The sequence below is a fragment of the Ailuropoda melanoleuca genome, chromosome 16 (genome assembly GCF_002007445.2).
Source record: "Ailuropoda melanoleuca isolate Jingjing chromosome 16, ASM200744v2, whole genome shotgun sequence".
Taxonomy (NCBI): Eukaryota; Metazoa; Chordata; class Mammalia; order Carnivora; family Ursidae; genus Ailuropoda; species Ailuropoda melanoleuca.
Window position 1 is genome coordinate 10,572,361 of NC_048233.1, and position 27,812 is coordinate 10,600,172.

At 41.2% G+C, this 27,812-nt stretch overlaps 1 long non-coding RNA gene across 2 annotated transcripts; it reads right to left on the reverse strand.

The window, feature by feature from the left end:
- On the reverse strand, positions 1 to 26,299 carry LOC117796651. Of its 2 annotated transcripts, XR_004621213.1 has the most exons (5): positions 25,990 to 26,299; positions 4,701 to 4,930; positions 4,103 to 4,622; positions 879 to 1,145; positions 1 to 137 (listed from the first exon to the last, which is right to left on the reverse strand). It is a non-coding gene; the product is annotated as an uncharacterized LOC117796651 (long non-coding RNA). The 2 variants fall into 2 exon arrangements; XR_004621214.1 differs by lacking the exons at positions 1 to 137; positions 879 to 1,145 and having other exon boundaries at positions 2,102 to 4,237; positions 4,783 to 4,930; positions 25,990 to 26,243.
- Between the last annotated feature and the right edge of the window lie 1,513 nt (positions 26,300 to 27,812).

A 27,812-nucleotide genomic window follows, 5' to 3' on the forward strand; every position in this document is an offset into this window, starting at 1 on the left:
ATCCTCCAGTACCATAAAGAGTGGCAGCTCTTCTGTGCAGCAGCCTTCCAGCTGTACCAGGTTCTTGTGCTTCCCCAGGTACTGATAGAATTGGATTCGCCCTAAGAAATCCTGCACCTCATGAAGCCCAGCCGGTTCTATGGAGTACAAACAAGCCATGGGAACCAGTCAGAACACTACCAGTAAAATGGGAGGTATGAGGGAGGAAGCAACCTCAGATGGTAATTTTCAAGACTCTAAAGGAGAATAAGTATAGACAAAAACTAAAGAGAAAGGGAACTAATTCAAAGATAATTCTCAATGTCACTGATTTTTTTGTCAAAGCAAATATAGAATCATAGGCCTTAGAACTGGATAGACTTTCATCTGCCTAAATGGGCAAGTATTCACATTCAGATATTATCACTGCCTAGGCCTTTTGATTAGTATTGTTGCTTATCCCGTACTTGTTCTGTTTTATGTATCCACTACTACTGGTCCATATAAGGAGAAAAAAAGAAAAGAGGAAGGGAGGAAGAAACCAAGAAAGCAACGGAGGGAAGGCAGGGGAGGGGAGGGAGAAAGAGAACAGTATTAGGGAAAGTGATAGTGTAGATAAATGAAGGAACAACCTCAAAATCCTCGTGCACTAATATCCAGTATGAAAAAATCAGTTCTAGCAGCCTCAACAGGCAACACTGAGCTAGGGAAAGACCCCAGGAAAAACATTCCCGCCTCAAGTTTTCACTTTTATCCCCTTCTTACCCTGCACACAACTGCGATCACAGTTATCTGTTGATTAACATCTTAATGTCTATAAGCTTGTTAGGGCTCGTGGCTGGGGGCTCAAAGTAGAACAGTAAAAAAGGGAAACGGAAGTCAAACACTTCTCCGTTTACCTTTCAAAGCCTTGAGGACAACAGTCTTCGGCTTAGCAGGGTCCCCCGTGTACATCTTGGTTCGATAGATGGCTCCGCAACGACCACTGTGGATCTGCTCCAGAACCTCAGAGAGTTGCTCCCGGGGCACTTGCAGCTCAGCCAGAGCTTGAGTGGAAGTTCGTAGGAGGCTTTCCACCGATGTCTCCTTAAGTGGAACAGACACACATCCTCCGTGCCCTGACACCTGCCAGCTTAGGCCCCTAGATGGAGGCACAGGGACGATGCCTAGAACAAAGAGATGATACCAGTCATCTTCCCCTGCCCTAGGGACTCTCCAGGAAAGCAGAGCCTGGAACACACTGGAAAAGAAGTTCCTGCAGCATTTTCTCTCTGCCCCATGTGGGGGATACCTTCTGTGAACCAGCATCAGTACCAACCTTGTAAAGCATTTATAATAACCCAATTGCTTCTAAGACAACTCAAAATGGACCTCTGGAAAGTGGTAATGACATTTTATTTCTATCCTTCTCAGGATTATAGTTCAGTATAGGTATAGTATGGAAACAATTAAGGAAGTTCCTGGATACGCACTGAAACCACAGATACCTAAAACGTGGTGGTGACTACCAGTAGGGACTAATGCTTAAGTCAATCAAATGTTTTTAAAGGTGGAGGGAAGGTTATTGGGTAACTACTCTACTCTAAGCCATGGTTATTCTTCTTCCCTGAAGATGTCCCCAAAGTCAAATTATTGCATATTTCCTAGAGTCTCAGTCAAAATCTTCTGATACTTTCCCCTTTTCTTAGTTTTTCTCCATGGGAAAAGAGAAATTCATTCTTCTCATTAAACCTCCATTCATTCATTAATCTATCCATTCATTTGATAGATATCACATCCTGCATGCCAGGAACTGTTCTAGGTGTTGGGAATAGGCAAAGCCCAGATTCTTATGATTACTTTCTAGTGGTAGGAGAGAGGAAACAGATAACAACATACCAGGTGATGAGTGTTATAAAGGAAAAGAGCAGAATCAGAGGCTATCCACAATGCTATTTTATATTTCAAGGCCAGGACAGGCCTTTCTGATAGGATGACATTTGAGAAATGCCAGGAAGCAATTAGAGAGCAAACCATACTGGTATCAGGAAGGATATTACAGACAGAGGGAACAGGAAGAGCAGAGGTATTGAGGAAGAAGCATACTTGTCATATTTGAGGAAGAAAAACNCTGCATGCCAGGAACTGTTCTAGGTGTTGGGAATAGGCAAAGCCCAGATTCTTATGATTACTTTCTAGTGGTAGGAGAGAGGAAACAGATAACAACATACCAGGTGATGAGTGTTATAAAGGAAAAGAGCAGAATCAGAGGCTATCCACAATGCTATTTTATATTTCAAGGCCAGGACAGGCCTTTCTGATAGGATGACATTTGAGAAATGCCAGGAAGCAATTAGAGAGCAAACCATACTGGTATCAGGAAGGATATTACAGACAGAGGGAACAGGATGAGCAGAGGTATTGAGGAAGAAGCATTCTTGTCATATTTGAGGAAGAAAAATGAAGTTAGTACAGATGGAACCATGTGGGATAATTGGAGAATTATACAACATTGAGGCCAGAGAGGGCCCATGTCATGGAAGGCCATTGAAAGAATTTTGTCTTTATTCTAATAAAATTTTTATTTTATTTTATTTATTTATTTATTTTATTTATTTAATTTTATTTCATCTCACTTCATCTCGTTTCATCTCATCTCATCTCATCTTATTTTATTTTATTTTTTATTTTATTCCAAGCAGAGAATTGTCAGGACTGACTTAGGCCTTAAAAGAATCATTCTGCTGTCCTGTGGAGAACCATAAAGGGACAGGGAAAGAAGTAGGGAAACCAGTTAGGGGTGTACTACAACGATCTATGAAAGATGAAAGAGGCTTAAATTTCTTCTGAAGATCAGTTTAACAGGATTTGCTAACGGATTGGATACAAAGTATGAGAGAATGAGGAGTCAAGGACATCTGCAAAATTTTAGACTGAACACTTCATAGAAAATCAGAAGACATTTGTGAGGGAATTTCAGGACCTTTGCTGTAGGCATATTACATATGAGATGTGTATTGGATCCAAACTGCGAAGTAAGTGGTTTAAATAAGAATCTGGAGTTCAACGGGGGACTACAATTAGAATAGAGAAAGTGTTTGAATCCGTAAGACTGAAAATAAGACCATTAAGGGAGTGACTATAGATTTAAAAGGAAAATAAAGTGTTTCAAGAAGGAGAAGGTGCAAAATTGTTCCAAATGCTTTTGACAGGTTAAGAGGACTCAATATAGCTGTCACTGGCAATCTCGGAGAGAATTGTTTTGGTGGAGTAGTGGGGAGAAAAGCCTTATTTTAGTATGTTTGAAAGAGAATGTGACAAGTAGAAGTCACGAGAGTGAGTTTAGACAACTTCCCTGAGAAGTTTTTCTGTAAGTGAAGAAGAGAATTGGGATAACTTTTTTTTTTAACTTTTTATTTAAATTCAGTTTAGTTCACATATAGTGCATTATTAGTTTCAGGGGTAGAATTTGGTGATTCATCAGTTGCTTATCATGCCCAGTGCTCATTACATCAAGTGCCCTCCTTAATGCCCATCACCCAATTTACCATTCAGATAGAGAATGGGGATCAGCCACTAAACAGTTTCTGATCACTGTCATGACTTTTTTTCTTCTCTTTACTCTTAGTTTCATGTAAGCTAATTCACTTTCATTATATGCTAAGTGTTACTTCAGAACAGGACATTATCTCCTACTTATTGCTTCAAAGACTACTATGAAGGCCACTCCTTTTCATCATATAGTCCAGGAGCATGAGCAGGGCTGGGATGTATTACAGAGTAAAATGTCATCCTTTAAGACTGGTAACAAAGCCTTTGGCTTTACCTACTAATTTTCCTCCCCAATATGTAGACACTCACGTGGCCAAATATTTGATAGTGCAATAGGACAAAGAAGATAAAACAGGTCACATGAAGCCTGCCTTACCTACTGTTGTTTCAACTAACAAGCATATACTGAGTTTCTACTCATGACTTCCTAGAGAAGAGCTCACCACCCCTCAATTCCACAAGAGGGGCCCCATACCGCCTCTCCCATAGCAGGGATCTCACCTTCTAGACCTGGGCTCACTGAGACTTGGGTCTTACTTTCTGTAAGCTCCATCTTCCCTGGCCCTCCTCCCAGCCCCAGTTTGAATTTTACCTCGGAGTCCAGGAGACTGTTGTTGAGCTCTTTGTCCTCTGATAAAAAGCCTCAGGATGACCACAAGAAGGATAAGGAAGGTGCCAACTAGAATGGTTGGGATGATGATGATCTCATATTGCTGCTCCCGGACAACTGGGTAGGAAATCAAGCAGGAAGATGAGAGATTGAAGAAGAACCCCAATCTGATGTCCACACAACTTCCTGTACCCACCAGTCCTCAGCTCCTCATACATGAAATGATCATTTCTTCCTTCTTCTCCTCCATTTCCATACAATGGAACCACTATTGAGAGCAACTCTTTAATCAGAAACCCCAGTGTCTCCACTTCTCAGCCTGTCAAGTGTGCTCTGTGTCTCATCTCATTTTTCCTGCTGAGGTGAAGTATGCAGCATCTGGATCTCTGATTGGCACTTGTCCCTCTTCACAGACAATGACCTCTAGTGCCCATTCCTTGATGAACACCATCTTCATTTCTACTAGAAGTCAATTCATCCTCCTTCTACAATCTATGCAGACCTTAGTCTCTGTCATCCTAGAATCAGAAGCAGAATCTACTAGAGGTCAACTCATCCTCCTTCTAGAATCTATGCAGACCTTAGTCTCTGTCATCCTAGAATCAGAATCAGAATCCTAGAATACCTCTGATTAGACAGGCATCTGTGGTGTCTGTTCTTACCACACAGCTTGTCACTAAGACTGCATTCCAGTAGAATTCGTGCCATGCCCCTCTCATCTCCCAGGCCACACAGCTGTCCACTCCTTTGCTTGGCCCTCAGAGAATGCACAGAACACCACTGAGAATAATTCCCAAGGACGGAGTTATTCTGAAAAAAATAAAATGGAGCATACAGAGAATTTTAAGACACCTCAGAAGATCATTAGGTATTAAGTGCATGGTTATCTGGAACTTTCTAAGTCATCCATTCATCTCTGTCCATCTACCTGATATTCAAGTGTGAAGAACTTTGTTTTTTCCTAGCATTTTTCCCTTTTCTATTATACAGCCCATATAGCCCTGATCTGGCCTTATCCTTTTATGCCATTATTTCTCAAATTATTTTAAGTTTCCCCTCCTACCCAAGACCCCTGCTCCAAAGCTCAAGTTCATGTTCACAGCACCTGTCTGAGCAATTGTGGTCTGTGGGTTATATGGGAATGATCCACCTCCCCTATAATCCTAAGCAGGTTTAATTTTTTTTTCTGTGTATCACTTATTTTTTAATTGGAGCTTCCCCTGGTCATTATATATAGACAGACACAGGCATTCATCCCTACTAGTATATAGATTAAAGAGAGTATCAGAATCAAGCCATCTTCTTTCTCTCTCTCTTAAGTAATACACACACACACACACACACACACATAGATGTATATATATATATATACATATATATACATATTCATAAGTTCCAAAAAAAATTAAAGTGATATACCATAAAAATCTTTCTCCCACCGCATCCTTCTGTATGTATTCAGTTCCAAATTCTCCTCCAAGTAAACCAGTTTCTGGCTTACTGGGCCAGAGATTCTCTAGGTACATCACTTAATTCTACATGATCAGCATATATTTGAAAGTACACCTCCCAAAACCTGGTTTTATCTTTCTGAAATATCTATATAATGTTTATATATAGATATCTACAAACTTTATTTTGCCCTTGGTTAACAAAGTCTTCCCTAGTTCTAATTAATTCTGACTGATCTGGAAAAAGAACTTTTTTTAATTTTTTGAATTTTATTTTTTTTCTGTTTAGGTGATCCTAAGTGATCTAGTTTTGTAGTGATTTGCTAACAAGTAAAATTTTACAAACCAGAATTACAGAATACTATATTGTACATATGTGCTATTCACCATATTATGCGACCTTCTGTTACATGTTGTGCTTTATTGTTGATACTAGTAACCACAATGGGACTTATTGAGGCAGAGTCTCTTAGTGCCTGAAACACATACATAAAGAAACCTTCCAGTTCCAACCTCACCCTCTCTTCACTATTCTTGGAGATCCCTGAGCTTATATTGTGAGATGTGAATTAGGCAATTTTCTTACAACTCAGAAGAAAGACAGTTGTGTGGTTGGTTGATGGAAGCCCATGTATACAGAGGAGTAGCCAGGAGGAAAACTGGGGAGAGGGGAGGCACCTTCTTATCTGTGGGCTTGTACAGAACAAGGGATCTATGAAGTCAATGAATTATAAGGTAACAAAGTCCATCTCATCTAGTTTATAAGCCAAGAAGGCAAGGTAAAAGGCATTTGAGAAAGTTTCCTCAATTCCGTAAGACCACATGGAAGGAAAACACTGGTGCTAGGGTAAGAATCAGGGAGACCGTAGAGAAGGAGAAGATCTTCAATAATAAAACATTAGCACAGTCAGGAGAATTCAAAAGCTGCTTGAAAATTTCTCACTGCCATTCTCATTCCTGTTCTCCTTTCTTCTTACTTCCTTTTCAGTGCACTATCAGATGTAATTGTGTTCATTCAGGGAGCAGCCAGTTTAACGAGTTTGGCTCTCCGGGGAGTGTTCTGTGAGCATAATCTCTTTTAACCACCTTACAAGTGGAAGAAAAAATCAGTCAGCAGCCAGCTCCAACTTGCAAGCTCTGCCCAGAAACCAAACTACACACCCACTAATACATAGCGAAGAAAGTAATTTAAAGGCCTATGTGCACAGACATCCTCACTTAGAACTGCTCATGGTGGGCCAAACACGACTATAGGCACACAGCCAAACACACCCACCCACACCCAATGACTCAAATCCATGCTTATACCCTGGCACCTACAGATCACACTTATTACAGAGCACAGTGTGGTCATCTGGATACAGTATGACCTTCTATTACATTTCCTGAACAAGGTTCATTTGTGTAGTTTTATTTGGGCATGCATACTTTAAAGAAGCTAGGTTTATTAACAACTAGAAGCCCAATGTAATTGGATGCTGGAGCAAGGAAACAAATGTGTGGGGCTATGGTGAGGGCCACTTGGTAGATTGCTTTCCAGGCATTTGTACAATAAGCTCTTTCCAACTATTGCAGTTTGGCTAGAGACATATGGAATAGACGAAATGAGTCCAGAATTTTTAAGGTAAACACACCAGGCATACTCGCCCCATAGGCATGGAAGCCTACACAGGAAACCTTACCACCTTTAGAGCCCACCAAAGCACTTATATCAGAAGATGCTCATATTTACTTGTGGCAACAGTATTCCTCTCCACATCGCTTTTCTCTCTGCAGTTAAATATTCAATTACCACATGACTTTGCCTGCCCACTGTGTTAACCTGAGAAAAGGTATGCCTTGATGCTAGAACCTTCTAGGATGACTCTTCCTATTGGTTAGATTCTAACCTATCAGTGTTCTTGACATTTCTGTACAATATGACCAATACTCTATCCCCTTCGATTACATCTAGACAGTTTTCTCACTGTGTTAAGACAAAAATGTAGGGGTGCCTGGCTGGCTCAGTCAGTAGAGCATGTGACTCTTGATCTCAGGGTTGTGAGTTTAAGCCCCATGATGGGTGTAGAAATTACTTAAAAATAAAATCTTTGAAGAGAAAAAAAGTGTATATTGGATACTCCTTCTTCTCTTACCTAGACTGTAAGGTCCCTTAAATATATAAAACATTATCCCACAGTTCTCACCTTAGTGCCCTGTATTACTAGATTCAAGCTGTTGGAATCAAGGATTCCGTAAAGTTGGGAAATTGTTTATTCTGATAATTCCATTTAATGGTTGGAAACTATGTACACAGCTTGTCTATAGTTTACACATACCTACATCTAACAGTGCCTAATCTCCTCAAGCAGGGCTCTAAGTAAAACAATATTATTGCCTCATTTGTGGTTATCATTCCTTATTTTCTCTCCTCTCAGTCACTTCTGATTTTCTGTTGGCATATTGAAAAGTTCAGCTCCCTTCTTGAATTGAGAATCTAGAATAGGAAATAGCACAATGAAGAAGGAGATACAATAGGAAGAAAATAAGAGTGAAATGAGGGGCAAAGTTCAACCCAAATCTTTGCAAGATTGTAGTTTGGAGACCAGACAAGTGAATGATTGTAACTGAAATTAAGCTAACTATGAACATAAACTCTCCAAACTCTTACACGGAGGCACAACGCAAGCATAACACCATGTCACATCTTTGTTATCTGTTTCATTATACACAAACACAGTTCTATTTGCAAGAATAACACAACTCCTACTAGCAACACTTCTGTCCAGTGAGCACAATATAATCTCCCAGATATCGTCAGCAATTTACTCAGGAGTGTCCAGAAGAAATTTTTCTTACAAAATACATCTACAAATAGAACTTTAAAAATTAGATCCATTCTCCTATATTCCATCTGCCTATGTGTTATGAGAAATTCCTTGATTGACCTCTGTATAACACCTGGTCCCATTCCCATAAGATACGATTAAATGTTACACCAGCCTCACCCTCAACCTTACCACCTGTGTATCAACACAAGTGGGTCCACCAGCCACGTTCTTTTTATGAAGACAAGTGACCCATCCACCCAGATGGATGCCACATTGGGCAAGGGAATTATGAATAGCTATGGGCTATGCGGCAGAGGGCTCAAAGACTTTAGGTGAGGAGGGTAAAATATATGGAGGTAGCAGCCCCCAGACTGAGGGCTCACTCACCTTCCCTTCCCCTCCCCCTTCATCCTTATCCATGAGCTGTCTAGCAAAACAAACAAAATAAAACAAAAACCATTTATTGGAATGAACATATTAAATTGGAAATGAGATAGAAAAGAACTGCTCAGATCTATCTATAGGATTCCAAAATGACTAATCTTTAACATTCTGGAAAGCAAGCTGTCCTTCCTATTTTCAGCTCCAATAAACATACGTTGAGCAACTACAACGTGCCAGGTATTATGCTAGGCACTTTCGCACAAAGGAGGAAACTGCAGCTCAGAAAGATAACATTCTGAATAAGCCAGGGTTAAAAAAAATTCNGAGGAAACTGCAGCTCAGAAAGATAACATTCTGAATAAGCCAGGGTTAAAAAAAAAATTAAAAAAAAAATTAAAACAGGGGCATCTGGTGGCTCAGTCAGTTAAATATCTGCCTTTGGCTCAGGTCATGATCCCGAAGATCATGGGGCTCCTGAGGAACCTGGGATCAGGTCCTGTATCGGGCTCCTTGCTCAGCAGGGAGGCTGCTTCTCCCTCTGCCTGCTGCTCCCCCTGGTTGTGCTCTCTCTCTCTGTCATAAAAATAAACAAAATCTTTTTTAAAAATTAAAACATAAAAAAGCAAGTAAATGACACAGCAAGTTTCATACCCCAGTCTTTTAATTACAAACCCAATGTTCCTTAAACTACTTTACTACACATCTGTACTTGTCACTCAAATGGACAAGACCAATAGTGTCAAGAAGGAATTATGTCAGAATCCAAAAGAATCATAGAAAGCATAATGCTGAAACCAAACTTCACCAACAAATACAACATAATTTGTGAAGGACAGGTGAGTAGAATTTGCCTGTAAGTGTATTCTCCAAGATCTACTTATAGGGGCACAGACAATGTCTGCCTGTCTGTCTTCAAAATGTATTAAGAAAATAAAGGTAGAATCAGAAACTTTTCCCAGGACTCACCAGATCAGAGAATCTAGGATCATTTTCTTAGTTTGCTCATTTTCCTGGATCTGATCTCAATCCTTTTTCTACCTTCTGCTTTTTGAGGGAAAAGGTCTAGTTTCCAGGACTAGCAATCTTTCACTGTGAGCATGAGGGTCAGGAAGGGGCTAGAACTCCAGGAGACAGGGCACTGGCCTAAGACACAGAATGACCATGCAGCACCCAAGGCTCCACATTTCTTCTGAAGCACACTTGTCAGAGGACAAAGAGTAAAGGGAAAGGCACAGAAGAGGTGACCCTCCTTCAATCCAGAAAACCTAGCTAGTGTAAATAACTTGCCTTGTGAAGGGTGATATCGCCTAGTGTGGATGAGGCAAAGAGAAGGGGAGGTTACCCAGAGGGAATCCCTTGTCCTCCTTTTCTTCTCAGATATTGAAGGGCTGTGGTTCTGATCTTCACCCTCCGCCACCTTCCTTCACCCAGAGCTTGAAACGCACTCTGAAATGGTAGGAAGAGAGTCTCCTGTGGTGCCTGGGAATCCTGACCTTGTTTAAACAAAGGTCTTTTAACAAGGAGACTGAGTGTTATCAGCTTTTCTTGCTCCTTATTTTTACATATCTACAGGAATTCCTAAAACACATGCTACACGATAGAGACACAGAAGCTTAACTTCTAGCCTGGTCCCTCCCAAAAGCTTGCTTTATAGAGGAGCAACGTGATGGCAAGACAGGCCCCCTAACATCCAGATAAGAATTGCAGTAACACTACACGCCCCATCAGATTTTAAATATGATTACAGAGATTACATTTTATTTCCTTTGAGATGTTATACAAATTCAAGACATTTTATTTTTATTATGATTATCATTCTACTTCTCATTTCTTGATTCCATAATTCTCCATGTANATATATATATATAAAACCTCAAATTAGATATTCTCCCACTGATGGTTTTCTCCTGAGATCACTAATGAACAACGATTTCCCCAGCCCAGAATAAGGATTCTCAATAAGGGAAAAGCCAAGGACACACAACTACCACCCACCTCTAAACAAGAATCGCTTCTGAGCCCTCTGCGTCCCCTTTCTCCTACCTGACACACCAGAAGACACCTGCTGGGGGCTTCTCTCAAACACCTCGCTGCTACTGTTGTCAGTCACATTGCATTTCCAAGGATCGGTTCCCCTCTTTGCTACTCATTCTGCTAGAAATTTTATTCAGGGGTGGTGGGGAGACTTCTGGTACTTTAAAAATCTTGGCAGTTTCCCCCAGAAACGAGGAGCCCTTTGTGGCTCTGCCACTCCTCTGGCCTATCCTAGCACATTGCCCTCTGGCAGAGAGGAGAGCCACACTGAAAAGGACAGAAGGAAGACATTTTGTGAAAGATTGCAGGAACACACACACACACACACACACAATTTCTCATACTCTGATAAATGAGTCCCAGACACAGGCAGGCAGAGAAACAAATGGACAGGGGATTTCACAATCAGGAAATCAGCTCAGTTGCCCTTTACCTCAGTGCTCCATCATGCAGGGTGTGTCCCTGTAAAGATTCTATACATAGAAGGTAATCCTAGGTAAATAATAACAAACGCTTGGCAAGATGGAAAAAGACGCCTCTGGCAATGTCATTCTGCACAGCAAGGAGAAAACAGCAGATTCCCTCATTAGGAGGAGGTCAGTGTGCTTCGGAGCTGAGCAGTCTGGAAATTGGGAGACGTGGAATCAGCACGAAGCTGGTGCTATGCTAACAGAGAGGTTTGAAGTTCTAGTTCTGATTTGATAGGTGATTCATCAAGCATCCAGAGGCATAACACCTGACCTTGCCATGCCTTCCCTTCCCTGTTTAGGGAGCAGGACACTTCTTTCTCTCCTGAAGACAGTGAAGAACCACAGAGAGCAGCAAGAAATGAATTACATCAGAAAAGGGGCAAGGCAACCAGCAAGTCCCCTCAACCTGCTATACCACCTTGCCTCTCAAATTCTGAAGGCACCTTCAGACTGGCATTTTCTGACCTGTATCACGGCAGCCCCATAAACTTAAGTTTCATTCCTATCCCTACCCTGCCTATAATTTCCTACAGGATAGTGGTAAGAGAAGGAGATTTGGAGTCAGACTTCTATTTGAATCTCAGGTCCACCATTCATAATGACTGCATATAAGTCATTCTCACCCTTCCGAGCGTCTGTTTTTCCACCTGTAAGTAGAGACAATAATACCTATCTGTCAAGGCAGTTGAAAGCTCTACAGGACAGTTGATATTAAGTACCTAGTATAGTGCAGGTAATATGTAGTAGTCTCTCCCTTCCTCCCTCCCTCCTTCACCTCTCTCCCAGGCTGGGAGGTAGTCCTAAAGCTGTACCAATCAGTAAACATATATAACTCCGCATAAGAAAACAAAACACCTATTTTCAAAATATTTACATTTGTGGACAAACTGTATTTACTCCTGTGTGTGAAGAAGAAGTTAAAGTAATCATAAAGTTAATGTGGGTTTTAAATCTCTTCATATTAACTAGATATGATTTGACAGTCTAAGTATTATACCTGCTAAGAGGTCTCTGAATTTGACAATCATGTTGAGGAAGAGAGATTTAAACAAGATGGATCAAAGAGCATAATGCTGTAAACTAAGATATAAAATAGAATGCTAGATAGTGATATATTATTAATCAATTAATTAATTATTATTTATTAATTAGTTAATTAATTCACCTTCTGTCCTCAATTTCTCAGCTCCTAGCTGGTTCCATTGACACCTCCTATCTGCTAGCTACATTTTTACCCAGTTCCTGAACCAATCTTGATGGAGGCAGTAAGGAGACCAATAGTCTCATCTCCTTCTCCCCATTCTTCTTACCATACTCCCCAATCTGAGAAGACTTAAGGTTGATCATTTTTATAAGGGGTGTGCATTTATTCATAGTTAGTACCCAAGCACTGTCAAATCTGGAGTCCTATCCTGAATGTCTCACAGGTGGATAGGCTCTTCCTGTTTTCTCTGCCTCAATCAATTCTCTTTCATTAGATAAGAACTTCACATGATAGACTGGTTACTGAGGTCCTGCTACAAATGGAAAGGACACCCCCACACACACCCAGATACTGCTGGTTTAGTGCTCGAATAATGGCCATCACCTCACCCCCACTCTACTTCATGCCCACCCACACATGTCTTAACCTCCTGCCCCTATGGTTCTGCTCACATCCTATAAACCCAAGTTGCGTATTTTTGCCTACATTTCAGTCTATATCTGAACTGTCCATCTTTACCTGGAATCTACTTCCACAACCTAGTTAGTTTTCTCAAATCACTCACTCAGACAAGTGACCCTGAAGCTGATGAGAGATAAGAAAAAGTCACTCATTGGATATAGGCAGAATGGAGATCACTCATGGTCATAGAAAGAATAGTTGTAACGCAGTAGCAGAGCCAGAGTGGGGTGGGTCAGGGAAGAAACAGAAAACGAGGATGGGAGAAAGTTTAGGTAGCTTTCTTAAGATGTTTAAGTATAAATGAGAGGACTAAGTTGAAAAGCTCAAGGAGGGGGTCATACAGTAGATTTGTTTGGAAACTTAGGGCTCCATCAAGATAAGGAAAAAAACTAGTGACATCCCAACATGCAGTGATCTCTCCTTCTAAAAACAAAACAGAATTTGAGGGGAGGGCATGTCCTAGGCCTAAATATGTTACAAAGCCTAACACACACAATGACATTGAAAAACAGAGAGTAAGATTAATAGAACATGTAATGAAGTACATCTTTAGGAATTTAATATAAAGAAGGCAGCATGAAACAAAACAAGCAGATTCTCAAACCTGGTTACACATTAAGAATCTTGTAGGGAGCTTTCTAAAAATTACCAACACTAGGGTTTACCACCCCCCACCTTGGAAGAGATTGTGATGATTATGAATCCCATAATTATGATTTCACCTATCAGCACTGAAAAAAGGGACTGTTTCTCAGGAGATACTAAATTACAGCTAGGTTGAGAACTACTAAGATTCATTATCATTATGTGGGTTATGCATAATATGCATATTATGGTTACTCGTTTGGCAATAACAATTTCCATCCTTGGCTTCATTCCTATGCAAAACTAAATTTTAGTTGTAAAAATGATTATATGTTTTAAGAAACAAAAAATAGCAGTGTAAGTTATATTAGAGGTGAGGACTTGGTAAGTTTAAAAGAGAAGACTCCTGGGGCGCCTGAGTGGCTCAGTTGGTTGAGCACCTGACTCATGATTTCAGCTCCAGTCATGACCTCCTGGTCATGGGATTGAGCCCCCCCAGCAGGCTGCACGCTCAGCTCAGAGTCTGCTTGTCTCTCTCCCTTCCCCTGCTTGTGTATTCTCTCTCTCTCAAAAAAAATAAATAAAATATTTTAAAAGAGAGAGAGAGAGAGAGAAGACTCCTTCCAATAGAGAAAAAAAAAATCACAAAGAAAAGGATCAACCAATCAATGAATAAAAACATAGAAAATCTATATAACTTAGTAACTATAGTAAGAACATTACTAAGATGGCAATAAATAAATGGTCATGAAAAGTGAAAAGCAGAAGAAAACCAATATACCAAACCAAAATGTTTAACAAATATGGAAGAAGGGTAATGTAAGATTAAAGATGTTTACCTTAGCTAGTAATTAAATAATACACATTCAAGTAAAAACAAGATGCAAAATTTTTTGTCTATCCATTTAAGAAGAAAAAGATGAAAGAATTATGATGCTGAGAAGAACCCTATTTAAAAAGCCCACTCTAACACATTAACAGGGAACTAAATTTCTACATTTATGGAAACAAATTTGGCAACATGTAAGAAAAGAGCCTTAATGACATTCATAATTTTGACCCAATAATATCTCTCCCAGGAGTCAATTACAAAAGGATTTTTTTTAAGATGTTATTTTTAAGCTATCTCTACACCCAACATGGGGCTCAAACTCACAACCCTGAGACCAAGAGTTACACACTCCACCAACTGAGCCAGCTAAGCATCCCATAAAAGGATTTTTTTTTAATGGAAAATGTTTCTGAATGTGCAAAAAATTTTGTTGTATTGTTATTTATTTCTTTTGAAAGCAGAAATAGGCATGTGCTTCAAAATAATCCCAGGACTTGAGCAGTGGAAGTGTGTGGAGATATAAATGAAACACTATTGGCCGTGTGTTGAAAACTGTTAAATTTGGGTAGTTAATACGTAGGTAGCCATCCTACCATTCTACCTATTTGTCTGCTTTTGTATATACTTGAAATTTTCTACAATAAAAAAATTGAAAGTAGAAATAAATTTAAATTTTCTTCAAGGAAAGTGGGATGGTTAATTGTATGTGTCAACTTGGCTAGGCCATGGTACCAAGATAACTGGTCAAACATTATTCTAGATGCTTCTGTGAAGGAATTTTTTTAATGAGATTAACATTTAAGTCAGTGAACTTTGAGTAAAGCAGATGACCCTCCATAATGTGGGCATGCCTCCTCCAATCAGTTGACAGTCTTAATAGAAAAAGACTGACGTCCCCAGAAGAATAAGAAATTCTGCCAGCTCATTGGACTTAAACTGGGTCTCCAGCCTGCATGCCTACCCTGAAGATTTTGTACTTCCCAACTATTCACAGATTCTTTAAAGTAAATCTCAATAGATGGTAGATACATAGACAGACACACAAACATTCTGTTGGCTCTATTTTTCTGGAAAACCCTAACTAATAGAAAAAGGGATGTCAAATTTTTATACAGCTATACAATGGAATACTATAAATATATTAATTTTATTGTCAAGTTCATTAATTTTATGTTCAGTTTTATATCCAGTTGAAGTTTTTAATAAATGGTTTTTTATATTAGTAGGTAAAGTAATATAGTCAGATTTAAAATTCATCAGGTTCTAGTTTAATAAATTCTATATTGGCAGCCATGTATTAACATTATCTCTGTCTCTCTCTGACTCTGTCGTTTTGGGCAAGTTTTATCACATCCCTGGGTTTGAATTCCCAGTCCATAAAATAATGGATCATAATCCTTGAACTGCCTAGTCAGAGACATTCTGGCAAGATAAACAAGATAAAATATATAACAGGATTTTAAAATTTTAGACTAAAAGAAATTTATGGATTTCAGAAATCCAAGGTAGAATTATCATGTTCCTCCTTTCCCCTGCCCCTGCATGCCTATGGCCATCTCTTCTGAAGTATCCTTACTGCCCACAGTTAGAGCTTCTCAATAGTAAATGATTTGGAGATCTGTTAAACTGCTGTTAAGGATTTGGCATTTCAGAGAATTCCAGGCTAATTCTACTCATTTGTTCTATCTGTCATTTATTGATCATACTTTTTCTCCTCTCATATATCGATATCAATAATTTTTAGGAAGACAGATTAATGCAGATATGAGATGCACTTTGGAGGAAAACCTGACATCAAATGAATGTTAAATAATACTATTTCTATACCAGCATGGATTCAATTATAATGAGGCACTGGCATTAATCTTCACTTTGGCTACAGCTGCCTTCTGCCCTAGAATTGGTCATATTTTCCTCACCTAGATTATTTCTTAATAGAAAGTTCTAGGAGAAATGTAGAATGAAAAGAAAGAATCTTCAGGGCACCTGGGTGGCTCAGTCAGTTAAGCATCTGCCTTCAGTTCAGGTCATGATCCTGGGGTCCTAGGATCCAGCCCCACATCAGGCTCCCTGCTCAGTAGGGCGTCTGCTTCTCCCTCTCCCTCGGTCTCTGTCTGCCCATGCTGTCTTTCACTCAAACAAATGAATAAAATATTTAAAAAAAAAAAGAATCATCTTCTAAAACAGGCAAAGGGGATATGAGATCTCAGTTATGGCCCTGGGTTAGCACCATCTTGTGTGTGACCTTAAGTAAGCCAATGAACATCTCTGTCAGAAGTGTGTATATAAAGCTTTATGAAATATATAAAGTAAAAATATAAGGCATTATAATTATTTATTTAGTATCCAAGAAAGCAAAACTATGATGAAGCCAGAGCTATGTAACATACATTCACATAGAATTCAGAAGTGGAAAACCTAGAGGAAAGGTGGACAACAGTTTTTCTCTATCCTTTTAAGTAAAAAACGTAGTACCTTCTATCATCCCCTCGAAATGGCTATGTAATCTGTCCTTCTTTGCTATATGTTGACAGAAAGAATCAGAGCTACAGAAAAGTAAGGAATAGTAAATGCACCCTACAAGGATGCAGAAAGCAGTTTAAAACAAAGGAATGTGAATATTATTAGAAATACCTGCCACCGTGCTGGTTTCTTGATTTGTCTTGGGAATAAAAATGTGGCGGTGACATGAACTTTAAAGTTTTGTCCGGGGGTCCCTGGATGGCTCAGTCAGCTAAGCATCTGACTCATGATTTTGGCTCAGGTCATGATCTCAGGGTTGTGAAACTGAGTCCCACAACAGGCTCTGTGCTCAGCGCAGAGTCTGTTTGAGATTCTCTCTTTCCCTCTCTGCCCCTCTCCCATTCACAATAAATAAATAGATAAATAAATAAATAAATAAAATCTTATAAATTTGTTTGATTTTATCTTGAAATGAAAGAGGTAACAAGATCCCAGTAGAGACAGGAAGAGAACAAAGATCGTAAGTTTATTATCTAAATCCAAAGGACAACTCTCAAAATTTTTGCCTAATATTTATTTAAATTGAACAACAAAAATTTATTAAGTACTTTTCACCATCCCTTGCTCTGATTGATCCCTCCTCGATATGTCTCTCCTAACATAGTTTTGGATCTTTTTCGGGACCCAGGAACGGTTAAATATAGATATTGTATCCTGGACCCATGTTATCTCTCCCTCCTTTTCCACTAAACTCAGTTTCTTTCCATGAGTCAACGTGGAGCAGAGTTGAGACAATAAACCAAGTGAAACAATCTGCTTTGGACTCTGCCCTGCTCCGCTCCTCCTAAACTGTCATTTACGGGTAGCATAGCTTCCTTGATACTGGTTTTTGCTTCCCGCTACAGCTTAGCACATTTTATGGCGTGTAGTTACAATGACAAACATTCATATAGTGCTCCCCATGTGTTAGGCACGGTTCTGAGCACTTTACATATAGAGGAAGAAACTGGGTCACAAAGAGGTTAAATAACTTTCTCCAGATCACACAGCTAGTAACAGGGATTTGGAATTCTCAGGTTGTGGCTTTGGAATCTGTTTTCTTATATTACACCATCTTCCTAGCAGATTCTTGAAAATCTTTTCTCTTTTCTTTTTTCATTTTTTTTTGCAAAATTAGAATTAACTTCATTATTGCTTTCTTTTTGACCATGATATAATTCACGTACCATAAAACTCATCCTTAAAGTATACAATTCAGTGGTTTTTGTATTCACAAAGTTGTACAACCATCACTGCTACCTAATTTTAGAATATTTTCATCATCCCCCAAAAAGAAATCTGTACCAATAGCAGTTGCTCCCCAATGCCCACTCCCCCCAACCCCTGGCAATCACTAACCTATTTGCTGTCTCTGTGGATGTGCCTATTTTGAACATTTCATATGAACTGAATCATACAATCTGTAGCTTTGTGTCTGGTTCCTTTCACTTAACATGTTTTTAAGGCCACATTGTATTAGTTAGGGTTCTCTAAAGAAATAGAACCAATAAGATACATAGATGTAGATATATAGATATGTAAGAGGAGATTTATTATAGGGATTGGCTCATGAGGTTATGGAGGCCAAGAAATTCCACAGTCTGCTGTCTGCAACTGAAAAGTCAGGAAAGCTGGTGGTACAATTCAATGGGAGGCTGAAGCCGTGAGAACTGGGGACCACCGGTGTACGTTCCAGAGCCTGAAGGCCAGAGAACCAGAAGCTCTAATGTTGGAGGGCAGGAAAAGATAGATGTCCCATCTCAAGGGAGAGAAAGTCACCTTCCTCCACCTTTTTGCTCTATTCAGCCCTTGGCAGGATGGATGATCCCCACCCACACTGGTAAGGGCAGGTCTTTACTCAGTCCACTGATTCAAATGCTAATCTTCTCCAGAAACATACTCACAGACACACCCAGAAGTAATGTTTCCCAGCTATCTGGGCATTCCTCAAGCCCAGTCAAATTGACACATAAAATTAACCACCACAGTCTGTGGTCTGAGAAGTTTTTTTCTTCTGCAAACCTGATGCCACACTCTCTCAATCTATCTCTCCCTCTTTCCCTTTTCTCTCCCTGCAGAAAGGGTTTCTTCCCCTCTGCAGCAAGGCAGCTTTTCTCTCCCCAGTTCACTTCCATGTACCTTGCACCTGCTATGTTGTCTCCCTCCAACTGTGGAAATTCTTCTTCCAATCCCCAGATTGATTTCCTGGGTGTTCCAAGTTATCTGACCTCAGTACAACTGTGTTAAGAGATGAGGAAAGCCCCATGTCCCCCTGCTTCTCCACCATCTGAACTCTGCTTCCTAACCATCACATCCATATTGTAGCAGAAATCAATACTTCATTCTTTTTTGTGGCTGAATAATGGTCTTAGTTCTTAAACTTAGGTTTTTGACCTATTTTGAGTTAATTTCTGCCTATGTTGTGAGGTAAGAATTGAATTTCATTCTTTTGCATGTGGATATCCAGTTGTTTTAGCACAATTTCAGTGTTTAAGTGTTGCATATGAATATCCAGTGTGTCCACACAATGAATTGTTTTGGCACTGTGTAGAAAATCAAATGGCCATAGGTATGAGTTTATTTCAAGACTCTCAACTTTGTTCCATTGGTCTGTATGTCTATCCTTGTATCAGTAGTATACAATCTTTATTACTTAGCTTTGCATTGAGTTTTAAAATCATTAAATATGAGTTCTCCAACTTTATTCTCTTTTTGATGATTGTTTTGGATATTTTAAGACCCTCACGTTCCAATGTGAATTTTAGAATCAACTTGACAATTCCTGTAAGAAAGGCCATCTGGAATTTGGGTGGAGATGACATTGACTAGATAGATTAACTTGGGGAGTACTGCCATCTTAACAATATTAAGTCTTCCTACCTAAGAACATAGGATGTCTTTCCATTTACTTAGATCTTTAATTTTTTCAATGATATTTTGTAGTTTCCAATGGACAAGTCCTATTTGTTGTTGATGCTAATATTTACAGTTCCATGACCTCTAAAGGTTAAGCCAGAATTTGGTATGACTTGGTGATATCACAGAATGTTCTGTCTCTGAGAAAATCCATTCTAGAATAGGTTGGACAATACATGCCGCTTAAAGGCTGCCCAGACATGCTATCTATGTCTAAAATCATAGCATACTAAAAGTCTGCTACTGACCCTTCTCATATTTGGATAAATGCACAGACCATAGAGCACCACATTTTGTGGCTCTTAGTGTCAGAACCCAGATTATATTCTTGGATGAGCCTGAGTTAGTCTAATTTTTCAGGTTGCCACGAACTGGTGGGACTAGAGATGGTATCCAAGGAATCACATTTCTAAATGCTTATCAACATAAATGCTTCTGCATATCTAACCTACAGAGAACACTGCTCCCTGGGCACCCAAAATATGTTTGATTGAGGTTTAAATAAAAGCCACAAAGGAGCAGTCTCCAATATCATTGTTAAATCCTATAACTCAGGTGTAAAAAATATAAGGATTTCCATCTAGCACAGAGAGTTCTATCCCAGGGTTCAATGAACTTCTTTTTGGGACTGATATATCTCACACACATCTGAATATCTATAAACCCACAACCTATGGCTTTGCTGATACTATCAAATCTCTATTGGCTATCTGTTGTAGTTAATGTAAGCTCATAATTTCATTTTTAAGTCAGCTTGCCTCCATTCCCCAGTCAACACTAACTCAGTGAATTAAAAATAATCAATTTTAATATCAGCCCAAGAAGAGCAGACTTAAATGCGGTGGTGGTGAAGGGGTGGTGCTTTATAGATAATTATAAAATCACATTTGGCTTATTTATATTTCTCTTTTCCCAATCCGACAGAATTGGAATATTCCTCAAAGTTATCTTCATTTTTATAATAGAAAACCACTTCAGAATACTCCACAGGCGTCTTAACAACTTCATACGTGGAAACTAAGGTCCGAATGACGAGGTGACTTGCCCAGGATCAGAAGATAAATCAGAGATCTAATCCGATGTGAAAGCTCGGGATCTAGAATCCCAGATTAGTCCATCCTAAGAATGGAATGTGGGTGAGGGCAAGAAGGACCGGGAGTGAAACCCAAGTCACCTGCTGATACGGGAGATGCTTGGGCTTCAAGAACCCATGCAAATACAGCAGGTTCAACCTCAAGATCAAAAAGGCTTTCTATTCCTGTGCTGTAAATAAGTGACCCCTGCTGTGCCTTCAGGCTGCTGTAGCCACACCCCTGCTGAAGAAACAATAGACAGAGCAGCCCCGCCTTCCATCTCTACTCTGCCTGATGAACATGCTGTGAAATGGAACACACGCTCCACAAATGCCACAGAATCCGGATCAGAAGAGCCATCTGAAAGCAACAGGAAAACCTCACCTCCTTAGCTTACCAGTGAGGAGACTCAGGCACACGAGAGAGGTGTCTGCCAACAGTTAATTAGCACTTAAGCTAAACTACTCTTGTGCGTCTTGAATCTCCTCCTGGTGCTCTTTCACTGCCAGTTTCCATCATGCATGAGGCTAGCTGGAGAATTGATCCCTTGTTATTCAGTTAAGTTTTGTAGGAGTGAGGGTAAGGAAAAGGATCCTAGTTATTAGAATTCCTAATGTGCATATACTTCCGTAGTTTCTTCTGCCTGCTGGGTCCTTGGGCTGTTTATGTGTCTGGACCAGCCTCTGAAAATCTACTCCACACGAGCCCAAGGTTGAAGACTAGAGATTTCACATTCCAGCTGTGTTTTCATTATGGATGCTGCAGGACTTTAAGATTACTCTAGTGGAGGGGCGCCTGGGTGGCTCAGTCGTTAAGCGTCTGCCTTCAGCTCAGGGTGTGATCCCGGCGTTCTGGGATCGAGCCCCGCATCAGGCTCTTCTGCTGGGAGTCTGCTTCTTCCTCTCCCACTCCCCCTGCTTGTGTTCCCTCTCTCGCTGGCTGTCTCTCTCTCCCTCTCTCTCTCTCTGTCAAATAAGTAAATAAAATATTTTAAAAAACAAAAAAGTTTACTCTAGTGGATATTTTGTTCCCTTCTTCTTCCTCTGCCAGAACTTATTTTGACTCATACTAAGATATCAGCCCCCACCCCCAACACTAAAGGGATCAGGCATTGAGACCTGTGGGGAAAGACCACAGAGGTAGGAGGCAGGGCAGCTGCAGACCACACTGGCTGGATCTGTGGAATCTGCTTATAAATCTGATGAAAAGGCAATGAAGATAAATATTTAGCATTTTCTTAGCTTTCCTCCTCCTTCCTTGAACCACAAGCAACTTTACTACTGTCACTTCTACTGCTCAGATAAACAAGCCCTTTCCTGCTGCCTTAGCCTCTAACCAGCCAGAAGGAGCACTACACTGGGACCCAGACTGAGCATGTGTGCAAGGGCCAACAGGAGCTTTTCCTGCCTGGGTCAAGCCAGCCCCATCTGACTTAAGAGGGACTTTGGAGAAGTTGACCCAAAGTATACAAAGGAGGGGTGGCTTTGACATACAACTGGCCCTGATAGCTGAGTACTGTCAGAAAAACTTGCGTAGGGGGCATCCCGGTGGCTCTGTCAGTTAAGCGTGGGTTTCAGCTCAGGTCATGATCTCAACGTCCTGGGATCCAGCCCTGAATCCTGCAGCGAGCTCCCTGCTCAGCGGGGAGCCAGCTTCTCCCTCTCTCTCTGCCCCTCCACCCTGCTCATGCTCTCTCTCTCAAATAAATAAATTTTTAAAAATCTTTTTAAAAAAGAGAAAAGAAAAACGTGCTAGGATCAGTTTCTCCAAACTCCAAATTATCATCTTTCACAAATGTTTTTCACCTGTAACATTGGGGGACACCTGGGTGGTGCAGTCAGTTAAGCTTCTGACTCTTGATTTCAGCTCAGGTCATGATTTCAGGGTTGTGAGATTGAGCCCCTCATCAGGCTCCCCACTTGGCAGGGAGTGTGCCTGAGATTCTCTCTCTTCCTCTCTCTCTGCCTCTCTCCTCCTACTCTCTCTCTCTCTAAAATAAATAAATCTTTAAAAAATTAAAAAATAATAATAATAGCATTGGATCCAAAAGAAATTTTTATAGAAAAATAACCTATACAAATAAATTGGGTATAAAGAATTTAATTGTAATGCTAAATGAACAAGTAGGGCTGGGAAGTCATTTCTAACAGTGTTAGATGGGAAGTATCAAGGTACCCAGCTCTCTGCTCCATGGGAACACATTTTTAGTTCTATCATTAGGCAGGATACTGGTTTTCTCTAAAGGGATATAAAGTTCTTTGCTACACATAGTGAAACATTGATCCCTCATAGTGAAAATAGGACAATAAACCCAGTAAAGAAAACCCAGTCATTGAAAGCTCAGTGTGGCTGGCAAATAACAGCCCCTCAAAGACATCCATGTCCAAATCTCCAGAACTACAAATCTGTTAGTTTTTAATAGTGCTAAAATAGCAAAAGGGAATAAAGATTGCAGATGAAATTAAGCAGCTGACCTTAAAACAGGGAGATTATTCTGGACTATGCAGTGAGTCCGATGTAATCACAAAGACCCTGAATGTGGAAGAAAAAGGCACAAGCATCACTGCCAGCATATGGAGTATGAGAAAAACTTGACAAGGCTTTGCAGTTGGAGGAACCACAAGCCAAGGAATGCAAGCAGTCTTCAGAAGCTGAAAAATGGCAAGGAAGTGGAGTCTCCCAGAGAGCCTCCAGAAGGAAAGCAGACCTGTCTACCCATGTTAGACTTCTGACTTCCAGAACTATAAGATAAAAATCTATGTTGGTTTAAACCACCAAATATGTGCTGATTTGTTACAGCAGCAATAGGAAACTAACACACTCGGGGCACCTGGGTGGCTCAGTTGGTTAAGCGCCTGACTCTTGATTTTGGCTCAGGTCACAATTTCAGGGTTGTGGGATCGAGCCCCAAGTCAGGCTCTGCACTGGGCGTGGAGCCTGCTTAAGATTCTCTCTCTCCTCCTCCCTCTGCCCCTCCCCCCATCACCTGCCCCTCCTGCTCAGCGCACATACTCTCTCCTCTTCTTTAAAAAATAAAATAAAAAAGGAAACTAACACACTCAGTTTAAAACAGAGCTGCAGAATCACAAAACTCTTTGGAGGAGTTTGGAGCCCATGCTTGCAGGAGCTGTTTGTGAAGAGTCGGGAAAGGTGGGAAAACAAAGTTTCTGCAGAAGACAACTGAAACAGAGGTGCTCAACTAACTTTGAGCATGTACACAATGCAAGAACAAGGAACTGTTATGGGTTGAAGTGTGCCACTCCAAAATTCATGTGTTGAAGTCCTAGCTTCCAGTACCACCACAGAATGTGACCTTATTTGGAAATAGTCTTTACAGAGATACTTGACATAAAAGGAGGTCACATTTTGGTTATTCTCACAATATTTCAAACTTTTTAAATTATTGTTTTATTTGTTACCGTGGTCTGCAGTCACTGATTATGACTCGCTGAAAGCTCAGATGACAGTTAACATGTTTTTAGCAATAAAGTACTTTTAAAAAGATTTATTTATTTATATTAGAGGGGGGAGGGAGAGAGTCTTTTTTAAAAGATTTTATTTATTTCTTTTTTTTTTAAGATTTTATTTATTTGTTTGTCAGAGGGAGAGAGCACACAAACAGGGGAAGCGGCAGGCAGAGGGAGAAGCAGGCTCCCTGCTGAGCAAGGAGCCCAGTGCAGGACTCGATCCCACCATGATCTGAGGTGAAGGCAGATGCTTAACGGACTAAGCCACCCAGGCGTCCCAAGATATTATTTATTTCTTTGAGAGAGAGAAAGAGCATGCACATGAGAGAGAGAGCACGAGCAGTGGGGAGGGGCAGAGGGAGAGGAATAAACAGACTCTCCACTTGGCAGGGAGCCCAAGGAAGGCTCTATCCCCATCCCAGAAACCCAGGATCATGATCTGAGCCCAAGGCAGATGCTTAACCCACTGAGCTACGAGGCACCCCTAGGGAAAGAGCGTCTTTCTTTTTAAATAATGATAATTTTTTAAAAAGATTTTATTTATTTATTTATTTGTGAGAGACAGAGAGAGAGCACAAGCAGGGGGAGCAGTGGAAAGAAGGAAAAGCAGATTCCCTGCTGAGCAGAGAGCCTGACAGGGGGCTAGATCTCAGGACCCTGGGATCATGACCTGAGCCTAAAACAGACGCTTAATTGACTGAACCACCCAGGTGCCCCCAATAAAGTAGTTTTAATTAAGGTATGCACATTGTTTTTTTTTTACTCATCATGCTATTGCATTTAATGGACTACAGTACAGAGCGTAAGCATAACTTTTGTTTGCACTGGAATCAAACATTTCATTTGACTCCCTTCATCACAATATTTGCTTTATTGCGGTGTTCTGAAGCCAAACCCCAAACCCGCAATATCTCTGAAGTCTGCCTGTATAGTTGACCCTTGAACAATGCAGGGTTTAGGGACACCGATCCCCTGAGCAGCAGAAAATAAGCATATAACTTTTGATTCCCCAAAACTTAACTACTAATAGCCTGTTGACCAGAAGCCTTACCAATAACATAAACAATCGAGCAACACTTATTTTGTGGATTATACATATTATATACTGTATTCTTATAATAAAGCAAGCTAGAGAAAGCACTTTAAAAAATCATAAGGAAGAGAAAATACATTTACAGCACTGCACCACTCAAACTGCGTTGTTCAAGGGTCAGTTGTACGTCCCCGAGTCTCACTGAGAGACCTGGCTGGCCCGTTGCAGGAGTGAGGAGTACTGGGGAGGGTCAGTCAAGCGGAAGGCACGGTTTCCAGGTGCATTTCGGTGTGTGTGTCCTGCACCGGACAGGAGCTTTGGTGGTTGATTTCCACAACTGCTGATGGCTCTCACTGAGTAGCAGGGAGCAAGCTCGGTCTGACATGTACGAGACACTCGGATGACCAGGGGACTCATAACAGGAAGAGGCCACGGTCACCGAAATGAAAGGGAAAGAAAGGAGACAAAATGGGGATGAGGTTGACAGACAAGGAGAAGGGAAAGAGGCACAGAAAAAGAGAAGACAGATTAAGAAGAAAACAGAAATTCGGTCGCCAAGGAACGGCATATCACACTGTACAGTCATAAACACATAAAAGTCAAAACCCACAAGATGTTCCTTCCAAAGAAATACAGGTTCATTCACCTGGTGATTATTGTTCGTTCACATAAACTTCGAACCGCCGCTCACAACCGTCCCACTCTGGTCCTCGCTCTTTTCTTCCAGAACGTCCAGGTCCACCCCTAGTGGCATCACTGCCATCCAGATCCCACCCTTCCTGCCCCCGAACCCCAGTTCACTACCGTGTCCCCCCTCCGGCCACTCTGCTTTCAGATGCCACCGGCCCAGCCAGAGGGGAAAAAAATTATCGGTTTGGGTACGACAAGGTGTGCCAGCCTCAAAGAAATGCTTTTCAGTCCCTCCTTCCCACTGGTGGGGCGTGGCTGCCAGCAAAGATGGAGTCTGCGCGGGCTCCCCACAAAGGCAAGTCTGTGGGCACTGAGGTTTCCAGGACTCACCACACACTAGCCAGCAGGAAACCTCTGCTGAAACTGTAAACGCTGCACTTGCTGCTGATCTACTGAGTGCCGCGTCTAGTGATTGCTACAAGGTCGGGTAGAAAGGAGACATCAGTCCAAGTGAAAAATGGGAAGTCGTGATGAAGCGCAACAGCGCCACCTCATGTCCGACCTTGTAGCAGCAGCCTTCATGGGTGCTCAAAAAGGTCGGGATTTGATCAGGATTTAGCTTGATGAGTCCTCTCCTGGGATAATCGCAACCTCAAGCCTTTCCTGGGGAGTTGCTAAGGAATAAATGGAAATAAAAGTATCAGTAGTAGGTAATCGATCATTAGCATATGCTTTCTAAATACACTCTAGGGATATAGCATAAATGAAAGTAGTTATGTTACCTGCCCACATGGAATTTACAATCAGAGGAAACACGAAAGAAAATACACGGCTGAAAGAATTCCAAATTAGAACCCTTAATACAAGTTCTATTAAAGAAATGCGGGTCACAGATAAATAGGTGCCCAGTTCGCTCAGCATTGATAACATACCAAACAGAAAGAATTAGGTGAGTATTTAGAGACTGAGGTATTTTAGTACTCTAGAGGCTTCTCTATTGAAATTTTTCTTCCTTCAGAGCTCTTTTAATATTGGATGAACTGTACTAAATGTCACTGAGTTGTACATTTAAAATGGCTAATGGTTGATTTTATGTTATATGAAGCTTACATTAATTTCTTTGAAAAGGATGAAGCCTCATCAGCCAACTGTTCTTCCCATCTTTTAGGTCATGATTAATAAGTGAACTGCTCGGGGAGGTATTGAAGATGGCGGAGGAGTAGGGGACCCCTTTTTCAGCCGGTCCCCTGAGTTGAGCTGGATAGGTACCAGACCAGGCAGGAATATCCACGGAATCAGCCTGAGACGCAGGAAGACACATCTGGATCTCTACAAATGAACATCTCCAGCGCTGAGTATCGAGGTACGAAGCGGGGAGCCGTGAAACCNGCGCACAGATATCGGAAGCTAAACAGAAGGGGGAGGGAGCCGCCGTGTCAGGGCGCCGGGAAGCGGTAGCCACCTGCAAGGGGGAGCGGACAGACTGTGAACCCGCACGCTTGAGACAGCAGGCTGAGAAGGGAGCTCCGGGAGCCCACGCGGGGCGGCTGGCGGCTGGCGGGCCACCTGCACCAGGGAGCGGGCGGACCGCGGATCCGCACCTGGAAACAGCAGACTGAGTCCTTGAGCCGGGAGCAGTGCACCACCAAGCATCTCACGGAGCTCCGGAGCTCCGGTGTGCTCACTGGATCGAGGCTGAGACCGGGAGCTCCGGGAGCGTCCGCGGGGCGGCTGGCGGCTGGAGGGCCACCTGCACGGGGGAGCAGGCGGACTCGCGGTCAGCACCCGTGAGACACCAGACNTAGACACCAGATGGAGACCGGGAGCTCCGGGAGCCCG